Source organism: Bombina bombina, chromosome 7 (genome assembly GCF_027579735.1).
Source record: "Bombina bombina isolate aBomBom1 chromosome 7, aBomBom1.pri, whole genome shotgun sequence".
In the NCBI taxonomy this organism is placed as follows: domain Eukaryota; kingdom Metazoa; phylum Chordata; class Amphibia; order Anura; family Bombinatoridae; genus Bombina; species Bombina bombina.
This window is the reverse complement of record NC_069505.1, coordinates 294,692,588-294,712,443: the sequence shown is the minus strand read 5'-3', so window position 1 is coordinate 294,712,443 and position 19,856 is coordinate 294,692,588. Positions and strand designations below refer to the sequence as shown.

The following is a 19,856-nucleotide window of genomic DNA, read 5'->3' as shown; positions in this document are numbered from 1 at the left end:
TTCACTAACAAAAGGATGTGCCGAAAGAAACATTGTACAATAGATTTTTCTTTGCGTAAATGTTTTTGTAGATGATGCATTTATAAAACCGATCTGGGAGTGTTTTTGTAACAATGTATATTTTAGTTAATTTTTTAATAATATTGTGCTGATTTTCAGACTCATAACCAAGCCCCAAAGGGGGGGGGGGGTTCTGCTCTTCTTTTTTTCTCAGCCCCTTTCACTGGGTGTCCCAGCCTAATCTTATCAACAGTGCTAAACTGGGAGCTTCTAAGTAAGTTTTTAAAAAGGTTTTATACTGGATTTTTATATCAGTATCTGTGCATATTCTTCTTTATAGTAGTGTCTATTATATGCATTTATATGAAAATTGGTGTGTACTGTCCCTTTAAAACAAAACAATTATGCTTGTAAAATATTTTCCTTCCTTTAAGAAATTACCAGCATATTATTTGAATGTATTATTTTATTTTGTGATAATCACATTTCTTTCAAGTCATTATCTATTCTACTGTTTTTGCAGACTAGCTTCCTAATCTCTGCTGGACTGTAATCTATTTGATCATATTACCAAACATAGCCTAACCACGTGTGACTGTCACAGAGAAAGTCCCAGCCTGTCTTATGATTAGGTATTTATAGGTCACTGGCAGTAGGTGAAGCAAAGCAAATAAACTGCACAGATGTAATTGCTTATCCAGATTGGATACACAGAACAGATAACATAGTATTGAAGAAACTGCAGTTTTATATAAAGTATTTTGCAAGCTGTAGTACTCTTTATCAGAAATGTATCAAGTAATTTCCCTGTAGAGTACCATTATCCATTAATGTAACAAACAATAGACTGTTCATGAAAGGGCTGATATTGACTAATATATAACAAGCATTTTATCAGGATTCGTCAAGCATCTTACCTTCAGGTAATTAAGGTAAGCATATATTTTACACAAGTTTATAGTTTGCCACTGTTGTATGTGTGAAATAAGATAACATAACTCATGGTTTGTAGATATGGAAGGTGTAATCAGATGATAAATATTTGTATCATCTTTTATGATGGTCAGTTGATATGAAGTAACTACACATGAGTTAGCCTTACTTGAGTGAGAGCTTAATTAAACCTTGGCATTTCTGGGTCACATGTGACTGTCATAGGGTTGCATTAGTTTATGTTGAACTGATAATATATTTTAGATGTGACTTTTTTCCATAAGTTATTCAGCACAAGAATATGAGAACAATATATATACTGTATATGTGTATATATATATATATACACATCTACAATCACCAAAAAACACCCATGCTAAATAGTTTCTAAATTTTGTCCTGAGTTTAGAAATATCCAATGTTTACATGTTCTTTGCTTTTTTTTAAGTTATAGGGCAATAAGTACAAGTAGCACTTTGCTATTTCCAAAACATTTTTTTTTTTTCAAAATTAGCGATAGTAACATTGGAACACTGATATCTGTCAGGAATCTCTGAATATCCCTTGACATGTATAGATTTTGTTTTAGTAGACAACCCAAAGGCCCATTTTGGTATATTTCATGCCACCATTTCAACGCCAAATGCGATCAAATAAAAAAAAAAAATTCACAAACTTTTTCACAAACTTAAAGTTTCTCACTGAAATTATTTACAAACACTTTGTGCAATTATGGCACAAATGGTTGTAATTGCTTCTTTGGGATCCCCTTTGTTCAGAAATAACAGACATATATAGCTTTGGTGTTGCTTTTTGGTAATTAGAAGGCCGCTAAATGCCGCTGCGCACCACACCTGATCCTTCCCAAACAGCTCTCTTCCCTCCCCCATCCCACAATTGTCCCCGCCATTTTAAGTACTGGCAGAAAGTCTGCCAGTACTAAAATAAAATACTTTTTTTTTTTAAATGTATTCAGCTGTGATGGACCCCCCCTACGTCTCCAACCTCCCTGATCCCCCTCCAAACAGCTCTCTTACCCTCTCCCCGCTACCTATTTACTGCCTTCTTGGGTACTGACAGCTGTCTGCCAGTACCCAGTTGGCCCCCCAAAAAAGTTTTTTATTTTTATTTATAAAATATAATTTTTTCTGTAGTGTAGCTGCCCCCCTCCCCCTCCCAGATCCTTTGATCTTTATTTTTGTTCCCTCTCCCTCCTTCCCATTCAATTACATTTGTGGCAGTAGTTGCTGCGCATGCGCGCGCCCGCCCTCATGCTCCCAGCACCCGGCGTGCACATTGCACATACAGGAACCGAATGCTGGGTAACGATGGGCCACCCACCCGCCTTCTTGTTAAGGCTCCAACCCACCAACGATCGGCACCATCGCTACCGGTGCAGAGAGGGCTACAGAGTGGCTCTCTCTGCATCAGTGTGTAAATAAATGGTATTGCAGTGATGCCTCAATATCGAGGCATCACTGCAATACATTGAAAGTGGCTGGAAGCGATCAGGATCGCTTCCACCGCTTGAAACCCCAGAGGACATGCCAGGAACGTCCTTGGTCGTTAAGAGTATTTTTTTGTAGGACGTTCCTGGCACGTCCTCGGTCGCGAAGGGGTTAAAGGGATACTAAACCCACATCTTTTTCTTTCATGATTCGGATATAGCATGCAATTTTAAGCAACTTTCTAATTTACTCCTATTATCATTTTTTTTTATATTCTTGGTATCTTTATTTAAAAAAGCAGGAATTCAGTGCACGGCAGAGCTACTGGGGTGCAGTGATCGTAACTGCAACCGGGCCACCCAGAGGTCCCCTTTGAGGGGGGCCAGCTTTAGGAAAGGAAAAAAAAAATGTTGTGCCCACCTGACTGTGACTGGCTTTGGCGGCTGGCGCACAGTGCCATGCACATTGGCGCCTCCTCCGCTCCTGACTGACTGCACGTGTAGTCAGTCAGTGAGAGCATATCTTATGTCTTTAGGCATGTGTTATTATTCATTTAATGGAACAGACTTATCTCCTGGGGAGAGAGGGGAAAGCTTCAGGTACTCAGTAACGCTGGCCCTGGTCCTGTCTCCGGCTGCAAGAAGAAGTGCTAAGTCCCTATACACAGCAAGTGAGTAACGTGTGCTTTATTTGTGGCACAGTATGTGTAATCTCTGACAGCTAAAAGGGTACTTGGTGGTACTTTGGATGTAGTGTGAGTGAGGGCACACGCATACAGGGGAACTGGCAACCTTTAGTTTGGAGAGCAATGCTATGTACTATATATGTGTGTGTATACAGAACATTCAGCTATATATATGTGTGTGTATACAGCACATTCAGCTACATATATATGTGTGTGTATACAGCACATTCAGCTATATATATGTGTGTATACAGCACATTCAGCTACATATATATGTGTGTGTATACAGCACATTCAGCTATATATATGTGTGTGTATACAGCACATTTAGCTATATATATGTGTGTGTATACAGCACATTCAGCTATATATGTGTTTGTTTACAGCACATTCAGCTATAGGTGTGTGTGTATACAGCACATTCAGCTACATATATATGTGTGTGTATACAGCACATTCAGCTATATAAATATGTGTGTGTGTGTGTGTATACAGCACATTCAGCTATATATATATGTGTGTGTATATAGCACATTCAGCTAAAGGTGTGTGTGTATACAGCACAGACAGCTATATATGTGTGTAAACAGCACACACAAACATTTTATTTTTTCTGTGTTAAATGTTGGGGGGAAAAAGGATTAAAATCACTTTTTATGGGAGGGGGGCTTTAGTTAATAAAAAATATATATTTTTTTAACTTACGCCTAGATTTAGAGTTTTGCGTCCAAAGGGGTGTGTTAGCTACGCGTGGTTTCCCCCCCCCCCCCGCACCTTTTAAACAACGCTGGTATTTAGAGTTCTCTGAAGGTCTGTGTTAGGCTCCAAAAAGGGAGCGTACAGGCATATTTACTGCCACTGCAACTCTAAATACCAGCGTTGCTTACGGACGCGGCCAGCTTCAAAAACGTGCTTGTGCACGATTCCCCCATAGGAAACAAGGGGGCAGTTTGAGCTAAAAAAAAACCTAACACCTGCAAAAAAGCAGCGTTCAGCTCCTAACGCAGCCCCATTGTTTCCTATGGGGAAACACTTCCTAAGTCTGCACCTAACACCCTAACATGTACCCCGAGTCTAAACACCCCTAACCTTACACTTATTAACCCCTAATCAGCCGCCCCCGCTATCGCTGACCCCTGCATTTTATTATTAACCCCTAATCTGCCTCTCCGTACACCGCCGCAACCTACATTATCCCTATGTACCCCTAATCTGCTGCCCCTAACATCGCCGACCCCTATATTATATTTATTACCCCCTAATCTGCCCCCCACCCAACGTCGCCGCTACCTTACCTACACTTCTTAACCCCTAATCTGCCGCTCCGTACACCGCCGCAACCTACGTTATCCCTATGTACCCCTAATCTGCTGCCCCTAACACCGCCGACCCCTATATTATATTTATTAACCCCTAATCTGCCGCCCCCAACGTCGCCGCCACCTACCTACAATTATTAACCCCTAATCTGCCGACCGGACCTCACCGCTACTCTAATAAATGTATTAACCCCTAAAGCTAAGTCTAACCCTAACCCTAACACCCCCCTAAGTTAAATATAATTTTATTCTAACGAAATAAAATAATTCTAATTAAATAAATTTATCCTATTTAAAGCTAAATACTTACCTGTAAAATGAACCCTAATATAGCTACAATATAAATAATAATTATATTGTAGCTATTTTAGGATTAATATTTATTTTACAGGCAACTTTGTATTTATTTTAACTAGGTACAATAGCTATTAAATAGTTAATAACTATTTAATAGCTACCTAGTTAAAATAATTACAAAATTACCTGTAAAATAAATCCTAACCTAAGTTACAATTAAACCTAACACTACACTATCAATAAATTAATTAACTACCTACAATTATCTACAATTAAATCAACTAAACTAAATTACAAAAAACAAACAAACACTAAATTACAAAAAAAAAAAAAAAACCCTTAAAAAACCTAACACTAAGCCCCTGAAGATCTTCCTACCTTATCTTCACCATGCCGGGTATCACCGATCCGTCCAGAAGAGGGTCCGAAGTCTTCATCCTATCCGGCAAGAAGAGGTCCAGAAGAGGCTCTGAAGGCTTCATCCTATCCGTCAAGAAGAGGGCATCCGGACCGGTAGACATCTTCATCCAGGCGGCATCTTCTATCTTCTTCCATCCGTCGCGGAGCGGGACCATCTTGAAGCAGCAGACGCGGATCCATCCTCTTCTAACGACGTCCTAAGTCCGAATGAAGGTTCCTTTAAATGATGTCATCCAAGATGGCATCCCTCGAATTCCGATTGGCTGATAGGATTCTATCAGCCAATCGGAATTAAGGTAGGAAAAATCTGATTGGTTGATTGAATCAGCCAATCAGATTCACGTTCAATCGGATTGGCTGATCCAATCAGCCAATCAGATTGAGCTCGCATTCTATTGGCTGATCGGAACAGAGCAGAATTCTTTGGGGCATGCCCCGCAAAAGGCCCTTTTAAGGGCTGGTAAGGTAAAAGAGCTGTAAAATATTTATTTTAGAATAGGGTAGGGCATTTTTTTATTTTGGGGGGCTTTGTTATTTTTTTAGGGGGCTTAGAGTAGGTGTAATTAGTTTAAAATTCTTGTAATCTTTTTTTATTTTTTGTAATTTAGGGTTTGTTTTTTTTTTGTAATTTAGTTTAGTTGATTTAATTGTAGATAATTGTAGATAGTTTATTTAATTAATTTATTGATAGTGTAGTGTTAGGTTTAATTGTAACTTAGGTTAGGATTTATTTTACAGGTAGTTTGCCTGTAAAATAAATATTAATCCTAAAATAGCTACAATATAATTATTATTTATATTGTAGCTATATTAGGGTTTATTTTACAGGTAAATATTTAGATTTAAATAGGAATAATTTATTTAATAAGATTTATTTTATTTCGTTAGATTTAAATTATATTTAACTTAGGGGTGTTAGGGTTAGACTTAGCTTTAGGGGTTAATACATTTATTAGAGTAGCGGCGAGGTCCGGTCGGCAGATTAGGGGTTAATACTTGAAGTTAGGTGTCGGCGATGTTATGTAGGGCAGATTAGGGGTTAATACTATTTATTATAGGGTTTTTGAGGTGGGAGTGAGGCTGATTAGGGGTTAATACATTTATTATAGTAGTGGTGAGGTCCGGTCGGCAGATTAGGGGTTAATAATTGTAGGTAGGTAGCAGCGACGTTGGGGGGGGCAGATTAGGGGGTAATAAATATTATGTAGGGGTCGGCGATGTTATGGGCAGCAGATTAGGGGTACATAGGGATAATATAGGTTGCGGCGGTGTGCGGTCGGCAGATTAGGGGTTAAAAAAATTTAATAGAGTGGCGGCGATGTGGGGGGGCCTCTGTTTAGGGATACATAGGTAGTTTATGGGTGTTAGTGTACTTTAGAGCACAGTAGTTAAGAGCTTTATGAACCGGCGTTAGCCCAGAAAGCTCTTAACTCCTGGCTTTTTTCTGCGGCTGGAGTCTTGTCGTTAGATTTCTAACGCTCACTTCAGCCAAGACTCTAAATACCGGCGTTAGAAAGATCCCATTGAAAAGATAGGATACGCAATTGACGTAAGGGGATCTGCGGTATGGAAAAGTCGCGGCTGGAAAGTTAGCATTAGACCCTTACCTACAAGACTCTAAATACCAGCGGGCGGCCCAAACCAGCGTTAGGACCTCTTAACACTGGTTTTGACGGCTAACGCAGAACTCTAAATCTAGGCGTTAGTGTTTTTGGGCACTTCGAAAAAGAGTGCAATGCCTTTTTCAGGGCAATGGGTAGTTTAGGTTTTTTTAGTGTTAGGTTTTTTATTTTGGGGGGTTTGGTGGGTGGGGGGTTTTACTGTTAGGGGGGACTTTGTTTATATTTAATGTAAAATAGCTGTTTAACTAAGAACAATACCCTACAAAAATCCCTTTTAAGGGCTATTGGCAGTTTAGCATTAGATTAGGGGGTGCTTTTATTTTTGGGGGCTTTTTTATTTTCTTACGGCTAGATTTAGAGTTTTGCGGCCAAAGGGGTGCGTTAGCTACGTGTGTTTTTTTCCCCCGCACCTTTTAAATAACACTGGTATTTAGAGTTCTCTGAAGGGCTGCGTTAGGCTCCAAAAAGGGAGCGTAGAGGCTTATTTACCGCCACTTCAACTCTAAATACCAGCGTTGCTTACGGTAGCGGCCAGCTGGAAAAACGTGCTCGTGCACGATTCCCCCATAGGAAACAATGGGGCAGTTTGAGCTGCAAAAAAACCTAACACCTGCAAAAAAGCAGTGTTCAGCTCCTAACGCAGCCCCATTGTTTCCTATGGGGAAACACTTCCTAAGTCTGCACCTAACACCCTAACATGAACCCCGAGTCTGAACACCCCTAACCTTACACTTATTAACCCCTAATCTGCCGCCCCCGCTATCGCTGACCCCTGCATATTATTATTAACCCCTAATCTGCCGCTCCGGACACCGCCGCAACCTACATTATACCTATGTACCCCTAATCTGCTGCCCCTAACACCGCCGACCCCTATATTATATTTATTAACCCCTAATCTGCCCCCCCCAATGTCGCCGCTACCTTACCTACACTTATTAACCCCTAATCTGCCGACCGGACCTCGCCGCTACTCTAATAAATGTATTAACCCCTAAACCGCTTTACTCCCATCTCGCAAACCCTATAATAAATAGTATTAACCCCTAATCTGCCCTCCCTAACATCGCCGACACCTAAGTTCAAGTATTAACCCCTAATCTGCCGACCGGACCTCGCCGCTACTCTAATAAATGTATTAACCCCTAAAGCTAAGTCTAACCCTAACACCCCCCTAAATTAAATATAATTTTAATCTAACAAAATAAATTATTTCTTTTTAAATAAATTAATCCTATTTAAAGCTAAATACTTACCTGTAAAATAAACCCTAATATAGCTACAATATAACGAATAATTATATTGTAGCTATTTTAGGATTTATATTTATTTTACAGGCAACTTTGTATTTATTTTAACTAGGTACAAAAGCTATTAAATAGTTATTAACTATTTAATAGCTACCTAGTTAAAATAATTACCAAATTACCTGTGAAATAAATCCTAACCTAAGTTACAATTAAACCTAACACTACACTAGCAATAAATAAATTAAATATATTAACTACAATTACCTACAATTAAATCAACTAAACTAAATTACAAAAAAACAAACACTAAATTACAAAAAAAAAAAAGATTACAAGAATTTTAAACTAATTACACCTACTCTAAGCCCCCTAAAAAAATAACAAAGCCCCCCAAAATAAAAAAATGCCCTTCCCTATTCTAAAATAAAAAGTTAACAGCTCTATTACCTTACCAGCCCTTAAAAGGCGCTTAAAATTTATTTATTGCTAGTGTAGTGTTAGGTTTAATTGTAACTTAGGTTAGGATTTATTTTACAGGTAATTTGGTAATTATTTTAACTAGGTAGCTATTGTACCTAGTTAAAATAAATACAAAGTTGCCTGTAAAATAAATATAAATCCTAAAATAGCTACAATATAATTATTAGTTATATTGTAGCTATATTAGGGTTTATTTTACAGGTAAGTATTTAGCTTTAAATAGAATTAATTTATTTAATAAGAAATAATTTATTTTTTTAGATTAAAATTATATTTAATTTAGGGGGGTGTTAGGGTTAGACTTAGCTTTAGGGGTTAATACATTTATTAGAGTAGTGGCAAGGTCCGGTCGGCAGATTAGGGGTTAATACTTGAAGTTAGGTGTCGGGTGTTAGGGAGGGCAGATTACGGGTTAATACTATTTATTATAGGGTTTGCGAGGCAGGAGTGAGGCGGTTTAGGGGTTAATACATTTATTAGAGTAGCGGCAAGGTCCGGTCGGCAGATTAAGGGTTAATAAGTGTAGGTAGGTAGCGGCGACGTTGGGGGGGGCAGATTAGGGGTTAATAAATATTATGTAGGTGTCGGCGATGTTAGGGGCAGCAGATTAGGGGTACATAGGGATAATGTATGTGGCGGCAGTGTGCGGTCGGCAGATTAGGGGTTAAAAAAAAATATTAGAGTGGCGGCGATGTGGGGGGCCTCGGTTTAAGGGTACATAGGTAGTTTATGGGTGTTAGTGTACTTTAGAGCACAGTAGTTAAGAGCTTTATAAACCGGCGTTAGCCCATAAAGCTCTTAGCTCCTGACTTTTTTCTGCGGCTGGAGTCTTGTCGTTAGAGTTCTACCGCTCACTTCAGCCAAGTCTCTAAATACCGGCGTTAGGAAGATCCCATTGAAAAGATAGGATACGCAATTGGCGTAAGGGGATCTGCGGTATGGAAAAGTCGCGGCTGGAAAGTGAGCGTTAGACCCTTTCCTGACTGACTCTAAATACCAGCGAGCGGTAAAAAGCAGTGTTAGGAGCCCTTAACGCTGCTTTTGGTGGCTAGCGCAGAACTCTAAATCTAGGCGATAGGGATAAGGTTTATTTTTTTTATTTTGGATAATTTTATTTTTTTCTGCAGTTCATATAGACTGCCCTCTGGGCAGGCTTACCAACTAGTAATGTATAAATATATCAGCTTTCACTGGTGAAAAATCTGTATAGAATAATTAGCATTCTGCAGTAACCTTAAGGTGACTTTCTATATATGCAGAAGAAACTAATCAGTGTATCGCACAATATCTGGACACAAAATAAATGTTTTAAAAACATTAACATTGTAATTTTGCCTTGTTTTGTTTTGCTGTTCTGTACACACCCTTTAAAAACTCTTTATCTCATCTCCTTTTCTGTGGCCAATCAGCAGATATAAATGAGGTTCTGCTCATATCAAGCAGTCACTGTGTAGAGTGTAAGAGGGTCAAAGTTTCGTATTCCACAGAGTACACTTCTGGGGCAATGAAAAAAAAAAAGTTTTTCTTATTTAAATGACAGGAAAAGCAAGCAGAATAGATAATGAATGTGCATTGAAACATTTTTATCAGTATGCGCAATTAAACATTTTTATCGGCAACTGAAGTTTGATTTGAATAACATTTAACCCCTTGTGCCAAATGGACGTAGGTACTACATCATACAGTACTTTGCCCAGCCTACTGTGTTGATGTAGTACCTATGTCCAACACTCTGACATAAATTGCAGTCCCGCTATCAGCTTTGACAGTGGGTGCTGCAATGGGGGACCAGAAGGCATCTGCATCCATATGGTAAGGGAGCACTGATTGTACTTCGTTACCATATGAAGGCATATCTACTGCTGCAGTGAGTGGAGGGCTGAGATCAGAGTGGGTGGGAGGTGTTCCAGAAGAGTAGGGTGTGATTGTTGGTGGTGAGAGGGTTGGGTCGGGGGTTACCTACCTACAGAAAAAATATGTTAGTCCAGGGAGGGGGAGGGATGGGGCTGCACTATGGCACATAATGTTGGAGATGGACCCTACGCTACGGGGAAAAAAATTATCTTGGAGAAAAATAAACAAAAGAAAGTGTTTTGTTACTGGCAGACTAGATGCCAGTAATAAATATGGCGGCAGGCAGTGGAAGGCGAAGGTATGAGAGTTGTTGGGGAGGTATCAAGGAGGTGGGAGGGTGAAGAGGGATTCCTACACTACTAAATTAATACATAAAAAATAAATAAATAAAAAACAGGTATGAATCAGGAATGGGAGGTGTCAGGTGGGAGGAGAATCTCTACACTACAGCAAAAATTAACCTTAGAAACTAACTGATTAACCCTTTCACTGCCAGGAATTTCAAGTGTGGTATGTTGCTGCAATTATCGGCCTTCTAATTGATAAAAGTAATTGCAAAGCCATGTATGTCTGCTGTTTCTGAACAAAGGGGATCCCAGAGAAGCTTTTACAACCATTTGTGTTAAGACTGAACAAGCGGTATGTAAATAAATTCAGTTTGTGAAAACGTTACGTTTTTTTTAATATGATCTCATTTGGCAATGAAATGGTGGCATGAAATATACCAAAATGGCCTAGATCAATGATTTTCAAACCTGTCCTCAGGCCTTGGGTGAGAGTAGGCAAAATAACCATGTTTACTAATCAACTGATTAGTTCACCTGGGCTCAACTTCAGATATCCTCAAAATCTGGCCTGTTAGGAAGTCCTGAGGGCAGGTTTGGAAACCAGAGGCCTAGATTAATACCTTGGGTTTTCTACACATAAAAATATATAGTTTTGATAGATAAATATAAAAAAAACAACAAGGCTCTATTTCTGTTTAAATGGAGTGATACCAAAAATGCGAAAAAATCTCTGGTACTTTGAGCAAGTTTTTCACTAAAATTCCTAGTCCTTAAGGGGTTAACATATACCTGTACTGATCGACTGCCTTACTTACTAACAACCTCACATTGCACTTAGCAGCCTCAGCTAGTGCCAGGATATCAGTGTGTCTCAGCTGGGTGTCACTGGCGTACAGTATCTTTCATAGTAATAGAAATTATCTGGAATATCAAACTGTCTACACTTCATGTGGGACAACATAATTACTTCATTTTAGTGAATAAACCTCTAGTTATTTCCAGCTCATTATTGCAGTGTTTTCATATTTTATTGACATACACTATGGCAGAATATTCTCAAATAATGGCGTGCATTTAGTTTTTTTGGTTTTAACACTTTATTGAAAACTCAAAATGTACAATGACAACGGTAAGTATCTCAACTCATGAGATTATGTTTATTTGTAAAGCGCTTAGAATAAACATGTTTTATTGATTGGACTTTATTTACTTTTTATAATGTCATGTCGGTGTAACTTTGAGACAAGTATTATATAACAGTCATACAATATTTACCTCATACTTCAGTAGTTTATTAATTGAGACAAACAGATTCTCATTAATCATTTTATAGTAACTGAGATATATTTATTAGTTAAACAGCTGTCTCCCCATGAAAAAAAATATTTCCTATTCATTTGTTACTTTATGGGATATTTGTACACATTTTAGCGAGCAAGCGCCATAGAATGATATAGAAATTTTAGCATGTCTCTTATTGGAGACAATTTAGTTTACCTCAAAAATTAATAATTGGTAAAGAAACTAATCTAATACAAGAATGTGAACTATATTCTAATTTTTAAAATAAATTATTCTAATTTGGAGTTCCAATATAATTGTAATATAAAATTTCAATTTTGCTGAAAAATACACTTTCCTGGCATATAAACTAATTACATTCCCACCATTTTCTCAAACTTCCCCATTCAAAAATATAATCATAAGTATTAAATGTCTAAACACCACAAAAAAGAAAGACTTTGTAGAAACATCATAAGTGACTACACGTAAGACAGGTATTTCAGCACTTTCTTTTTATTAAGTACCAATGACCTTGCCAAACTTCAATATTTGGTAAATAACACAGTGCAGTATTGTTCTTGTAAGCATACAACAGGTATAGGATCTATTGATCTACTGTGGTGTTTATGATAGTTCAAGAGTCTGCACTCTCATCCTATACATAAGGTTTTTTTTAAGTCTAAATTTAATACTTAGATTCATTCATTCTTAAAGCCTGACTCCCCTTATGTTTAATATTATTCATTAAATGTCTAAGCTCCAAATGTAACCATAACCTTAACAATAAGTCTAAGCCCAACCACAGCCTTAATCATAACAGTAAAACCAACCTTTAAACCACAAACCCTAAGTCTTACCCCAAACAATATTCTTAACCCTAACAATAAGTCTAACCCCCAACCCTAACCCTAACCTGAACAATAGCCCTAACCCCTATCCATAGCCATAACCCCCAATCCAGTGCCTAACAATAAGTCTTACCCTGAACTTTATCCACAACTGTAACCTTAACCTGAATGATAGCCCTAACCCCCAACTGTAACCCTAACAATAAGTCTAACCCCCAACCATTAGCTCTGGCAATACTTTTAACCCCCAATCATAAGTCTAACCCAACAGTAACCCTAACCCCCCAACCATATTCCTAGCCCTACAACTAATTTTAACCACAAACTATAATTCTAACAATAAATCTAACCCCACTTCAACCAGGAACCTAACGATAATTCTAACTCCAAACTGTAATCCTAACCCCCAGTGCTAACAATAAATGTAACCCTTATGATAACTCTAACCCTCAATAATTATCTAGACACTAAGAATAAGTCTAACATTTAATAATACCCATAATTGTAACCACAACCCTAATAATAACTCTTACTCCAACCATAACTCTAACAATAAGCCTAAACTCCAACTGCAATGCTAACCACCAACCACAGCCCTAACAATCGACTAGATTACGAGTTTTGCGTTATGAGTAAAAAAGCAGCGTTATGGGTTATAACACTGCTTTTTCACTACCGCTGATTTTACGAGTCTCTTAGGTACAGCTGTCCCGAACACTTTTTTGGCCTTAAAGGGACATTAAACCCCATTTTTTTTTTCATGATTCAGATGGAGAATATCATTTTAAACAATTTTCTAATTTACTTCTATTATCTAATTTGCTTCATTCTCTTGATATTCTTTCCTGAAAAGCATATCTAGATAGGCTCAGTAGCTTCTGATTGGTGGCTGCACATAGATGCCTCATGTGATTGGCTCACCCATGTGTATTGCTATTTCTTTGACAAAAGATATCTAAAGAATGAAGCAAATTAGATAATAGACGTACATTGGAATGTTGTTTAAACTTGTATTTTCTATCTGAATCATGAAAGATTTTTTTTGGGTTTAATGTCCCTTTAACGCAAATTAACTTACGCAATTTGTGTAAAGTCTTTTTTCAATGGGACTTCCATAGCGCCGATATTACAAGCTTTTTCTGGGATGCCAAAAAGTGAGCGGTACAGCCTATCCCGCAAGATTCGTAACGCATTCTAAAGTCAGTAGTTATGAGTTTTACGCTACAAAGCTGTAGCATAACACTCATAACTAAAGTGCTAAAAAGTACACTAACACCCATAAACTACCTATTAACACCTAAACCGAGGACCTCCTGCATCGCAAACACTAAAATAAAATCATTAACCCCTAATCCGCCTCTCAGGACATCGCCTCCACTATAATAAACATATTAACCCCTAAACCGCCACACTCCCGCATCGTAAACACTAGTTAAATATTATTAACCCCTAATCTTCCGCCCCTAACATCGCCGCCACCTACCTACATTTATTAACCCCTAATCTGCCGCCCCCAACGTCGCCGCCACTATACTAAATTTATTAACCCCTAAACCTAAGTCTAACCCTAACACCCCCTAACTTAAATATAATTAAAATAAATCTAAATAAAACCTACTATTAATAACTAAATAATTCCTATTTAAAACTAAATACTTACCTATAAAATAAATCCTAAGCTAACTACAATATAACTAATAGTTATATTGTAGCTTAGGTTTTATTTTTATTTTACAGGCAAGTTTGTATTTATTTTAACTAGGTAGAATAGTTACTAAATAGTTATTAACTATTTACTAACTACCTAGCTAAAATAAATACAAATTTACCTGTAAAATAAAACCTAACCTGAGTTACACTAACACCTAACCTTACACTACAATTAAATAAATTACATAAATTAAATACTGTTACCTAAATTACAAAAACAAACAAATACTAAATTATACAAAATAAAAAATAAATGATCAGATATTTAAACTAATTACACCTAATCTAATAGCCCTATCAAAATAAAAAAAGCCCCCCCAAAATAAAAAAAAACCCTAGCCTAAACTAAACTACCAATAGCCCTTAAAAGGGCCTTTTGCGGGACATTGCCCCAAAGAAATCAGCTCTTTTACCTGTAAAAAAAAATACAAACAACCCCCCAACAGTAAAACCCACCACCCACACAACCAACCCCCCAAATAAAAACCTAACTAAAAAAACCTAAGCTCCCCATTGCCCTGAAAATGGCATTTGGATGGGCATTGCCCTTAAAAGGGCATTTAGCTCTTTTTCAACTGCCCAAACCCCTAATCTAAAACTAAAACCCACCCAATAAACCCTTAAAAAAGCCTAACACTAACCCCTAAAGATCAATTTACAGTTTTGAACACCCGACATCCATCCTCAACGAAGCCGGGAGAAGTCCTCAGCGAAGCGGCAAGAAGCCCTTAACAAAGCCGGGAGAAGTCTTCATCCAAGCCGGCAGAAGTGGTCCTCCAGGCGGGCAGAATAGGATTGAGCTCGCATTCTATTGGCTGATTGGATCAGCCAATAGAATGCAAGCTCAATTCTATTGGCTGATTGGAACAGCCAATAGAATGCGAGCTCAATCCTATTGGCTGATTGGATCAGCCAATAGGATTGAAGCTCAATCCTATTGGCTGATTGCATCAGCTAATAGGATTTTTTAACCTTTAATTCCGATTGGCTGATTCTATCAGCCAATCGGAATTCAAGGGACGCCATCTTGGATGACATCATTTAAAGGAACATTCATTCAGGAAGAAGGTGGTGGCGATGTTAGGGACGGCAGGTTAGGGGTTTATAATATTTAACTAGTGTTTGCGATGCGCGAGTGCAGCGATTTGGGGGTTAATATGTTTATTATAGTGGCGGCGATGTCCGGAGCGGCAGATTAGGGGTTAATAAGTATAATGTAGGTGTCGGCGATGTCGGGGGCGACAGATTAGAGATTAATAAGTGTAAGATTAGGGGTGTTTAGACTCAGGGTTCATGTTAGGGTGTTAGATGTAAACATAAATTTAGTTTCCCCATAGGAATCAATGGGGCTGCGTTACGGAGCTTTACGCTGCTTTTTTGCAGGTGTTAGGCTTTTTTTCAGCCGGCGCTCCCCATTGATGTCTATGGGGAAATCGTGCACGAGCACGTAGAACCAGCTCACCGCTGACTTAAGCAGCACTGGTATTGGAGTGCGGTATGGAGCACAATTTTGCTCTACGCTCACTTCTTGCCTAATAGCGTTGTAGGAAAGTGAGTGGTGACAATAACGTGCAAGTTAGCACCGCACCCCTCTTACCGTAAAACTCGTAATCTAGCCGAATAAGTATAACCACAATAGTAACCCTAGCAGTAGCTCTCATCAGTAACTTTAACAATAATTGTAACCCCCAATTGAAACCTGAACCCTAACAATAAACTTAACCCTAAAAATAAGTTTAACTGTTATCCCTAACAATAAGTCTAACCTAACACTTACCCTAAGCTCAACTGTAACCATAACAAAAAAGCCTAACTCCAAACTGTTTTGCAAACCCTAAGAATAAATCTAATCCCTAACCCTATCAGTAAGTGTAACTGTCAACCATAAACCGACCTCCCAACCATAATCCCAAAACTAACAATAACTAATTTCTATCTGGAACACTAACAATAAGTGTAACCCTAACCCGCAACCATATATCTAAACCTAACAATAAGTCTAACCACATTGTAACCCTAACCCAAACAGTAACCATAGCCCCAACTGTAAACCTAAAAATAACCCTAACCCCTCAGCCTTAAAACTAACTAATAACAAAACATAACCCAGTCTAAACCTCAAAAATAACCCTAATCCCCAACCATATCTCTAACCCTAACAATAAGTTTAACCCCAAACCGTAACCCTAACAAAAGTCTAACCCCAGCATAACCCTAACCCACACAATAACCAAAGCCCCTAACTATAAACCTAAAAATAACCCTAACGTCCAACCATAACACAATCATTTTCCTCATATCCTATTTCTAACCAATTTACTATTCATAACTAATTTATATCTGAAAACTTTAAATCGTATTGAAAGAGTCCCAACTTTCAAGATGGTGACTATAAGGACTATTGTGCCTTTTGTTCAGCAAGGTCATTTCATGCCCACAATAGACTTACAGGACGCTTATCTTCACAATTCGATTCATCCAGATCATTATCGTTTTCTGAGATTCTCTTTTCTAGACAAGCGTTAACAATTTGTTGCTCTTCCTTTTGGCCTTGCAACAGCACCAAGAATATTCTCAGTAGTTCTAGGTGCCCTTCTAGCTGTAATCAGAGAGCAGGGTATTGACGTGTTTCCTTATTTGGATGATATCTTAGAACTAGCTCAATTTTTTTATTTAGCAGAATCTCACATGAAACAATTTCTGTTGTTTCTTCAGACATATTTGGAGGATCAATTTATCAAAGAGTTTCTTGATTCCTCAAAGGTCACCTTTTTCGGTTTCCAGATAGATTCAGTGCCCATGACTCTATCCCTAACAGAAAAGAGACATTTGAGATTGGTTTCAGCTTTTCTATACCTTCAGTCTCTTATCATTTCCTTTAGTGGCTATGTGCATGGAAGTTTTAGGTCTCATGTTTGCAGCATTGGACGCAATCCCTTTTGCTTGTTTTCATATAATACCTCTACAGCTTTGCATGTTGCATGAATGGTGCAGGGGTTCTACTCAGATATCACAACTGATATACTCAAATCCCAACAATCACCTTATTGTTCAAGGGGCCTCCTTTGTTCAACAGATGCAAGTCTCACAGGTTGGGGAGCTGTCTATGGGTATCTGACAGCACAAAGAGTTTGGAATCCTCGAGAGGTGAGATTCAATTTGATATGTATAAGGGAGTAAATACACATTTGTGAAAGCACCTCAATTAGTGCTATGGAGACAGTCTGGGATCTATTACAGTCACCCAGAAGACCAACTGCCGGTAATGATGTAGTGTCTGTATCAGAATGACAAAAAGAAACACAGGTGCCTATATGGCCTAGTATTGCCTTAACACAGGTGAATCGATGCAATAGAAGAGAATGGTACTCACAATAGTTGTAGCACCTCCCTTGATGCTATAGAGGCAGGATGGGATCAATATAGTCACCCACCAGACTTAATCATAAGCCTGCTGGACACAGATGGAACTCCGGATACACCAATGGTCAGAATAGACCCAGGATACACCAGTGGTCAGGATAGACCCAAGATTAATTCCCTCTCAGTCAGAGGGATAAATATGGCAAGAAAGATGGTAGCAAGTGTTCAGAATATAAAATTACTTTATTAAAATATTTTTTTAATTATTTTAATAAAGTAATTTTATATTCTGAACACTTGCTACCATCTTTCTTGCCATATTTATCCCTCTGACTGAGAGGGAATTAATCTTGGGTCTATCCTGACCACTGGTGTATCCTGGGTCTATTCTGACCATTGGTGTATCCGGAGTTCCATCTGTGTCCAGCAGGCCTATGATTAAGTCTGGTGGGTGACTATATTGATCCCATCCTGCCTCTATAGCATCAAGGGAGGTGCTACAACTATTGTGAGTACCATTCTCTTCTATTGCATCGATTCACCTGTGTTAAGGCAATACTAGGCCATATAGGCACCTGTGTTTCTTTTTGTCATTCTGATACAGACACTACATCATTACCGGCAGTTGGTCTTCTGGGTGACTGTAATAGATCCCAGACTGTCTCCATAGCACTAATTGAGGTGCTTTCACAAATGTGAGTTTACTCCCTTATACATCAAATTGTTTCTGGACCAAACAAGCCATGTGGTGCTTCTGTCTTCTCTTGTCTTTGTAGATTGCTGCTCTGGATCCCGGCCTGGATCTCCACAGATAGCTGCCTCGATCTCCCCTTCAGAGACTTATTATTTATTTCTGAGACTCTCAATCAATTATTGTATTGCTATTGTTATTTACATATTTATATGATTATTATTGTATGATTTACCATCTTATACACTCTATCACATTTCATTATATTACATTATCATACTGCATTTATGCACTCTGGTGCTACTAACTAATAGCATAATTATATCTATCTACAAACCATTTTGAGGTATTGTATACTGAGGTCTAGTTACCTATTTACTATTTTGCATTTTTACCCCTTCTTTCTCTTTTGAGGTTGATATATATCTATCGTGTCTCCATAAGACCGTATAGCCCTTATACCTTATATTTATCAGGTTTATAGACTATCCCCCAATAGGGCGCCCCCTCTCTTGTTGTTGAGAGGTGAGATTACCAATCAATATTAGAACTCTGTGCTATTTTCAGAGTTCTTCAGGCTTGGCCTCTATTAAAGAGAGAACCGTATATTCGGTTTCAAACAGACAATGTCACAACAGTGGCATATGTCAATCATTAAGGGGGGGCTCGCAGTCCCCTAGCAATGAAAGAAGTGTCTCTAATACTTTTTGGGGGCGGAATCTAACTATTGTCTAATCATTCATATACCAGGTGTAGACAATTGGGAGCGGATTATCTCAGCCATCAGATTCTACATCCGGGGGAGTGGTCTCTCCATCCAGATGTGTTCTATCAGATTGTGCAGATGTGGGGTCTTTCAGACATAGATCTGATGGCCTCTCGTCTAAACCAGAAACTTCCCAGATACCTCTCCTGGTCCAGGGATCCTCAGGCGGAATTGATGGATGCTCTAGCAGTTACATGGTTTTACTAATCTGCTTACATTTTTCCACCTCTGGTTCTTCTTCCAAGAGTGATCTCAAAGATCATAATGGAACAATCTTATGTTTTTCTGATAACACCAGCATGGCCTCATAGGTTCTGGTATGCAGACCTTGTCCAAATGTTTAGTTGCCAACCTTGGTCACTTCCTCCAAGATCAGACCCTCTGTCCCATGGCCCATTTTTTTCCATCTGGATCTTAAATCTTTAAATTTGAAGGCATGAAAATTGAACGCTTAGTCCTTAGTCATAGAGCTTTCTCTGACTCTGTGATTAACACTATGATACAGGCTTGTAAGCCTGTTTCAAGGAAAATATATCACAAGGTTTGGAAAACCTATATTTGATGGTGTTCCACTCATGATTATTCTTGGCATTCTTTTT

General features: G+C 38.4%; 1 protein-coding gene across 3 annotated transcripts in view; it reads left to right on the top strand.

The window, feature by feature from the left end:
* The first annotated feature begins 661 nt into the window (after positions 1-661).
* ASB14 (ankyrin repeat and SOCS box containing 14) overlaps positions 662-19,856 on the top strand; it is a 126,907-nt gene continuing 107,712 nt past the window's right edge. Inside the window, exons 1-2 of one of the 3 annotated variants that reach the window (XM_053720854.1) lie at positions 662-932; positions 10,805-10,947. The gene's annotated coding sequence lies outside the window, so the exon portion shown is untranslated. The remainder of the gene's footprint in view (positions 933-10,804; positions 10,948-19,856) is intronic. The other 2 variants (XM_053720855.1, XM_053720853.1) reach the window with 2 other exon arrangements.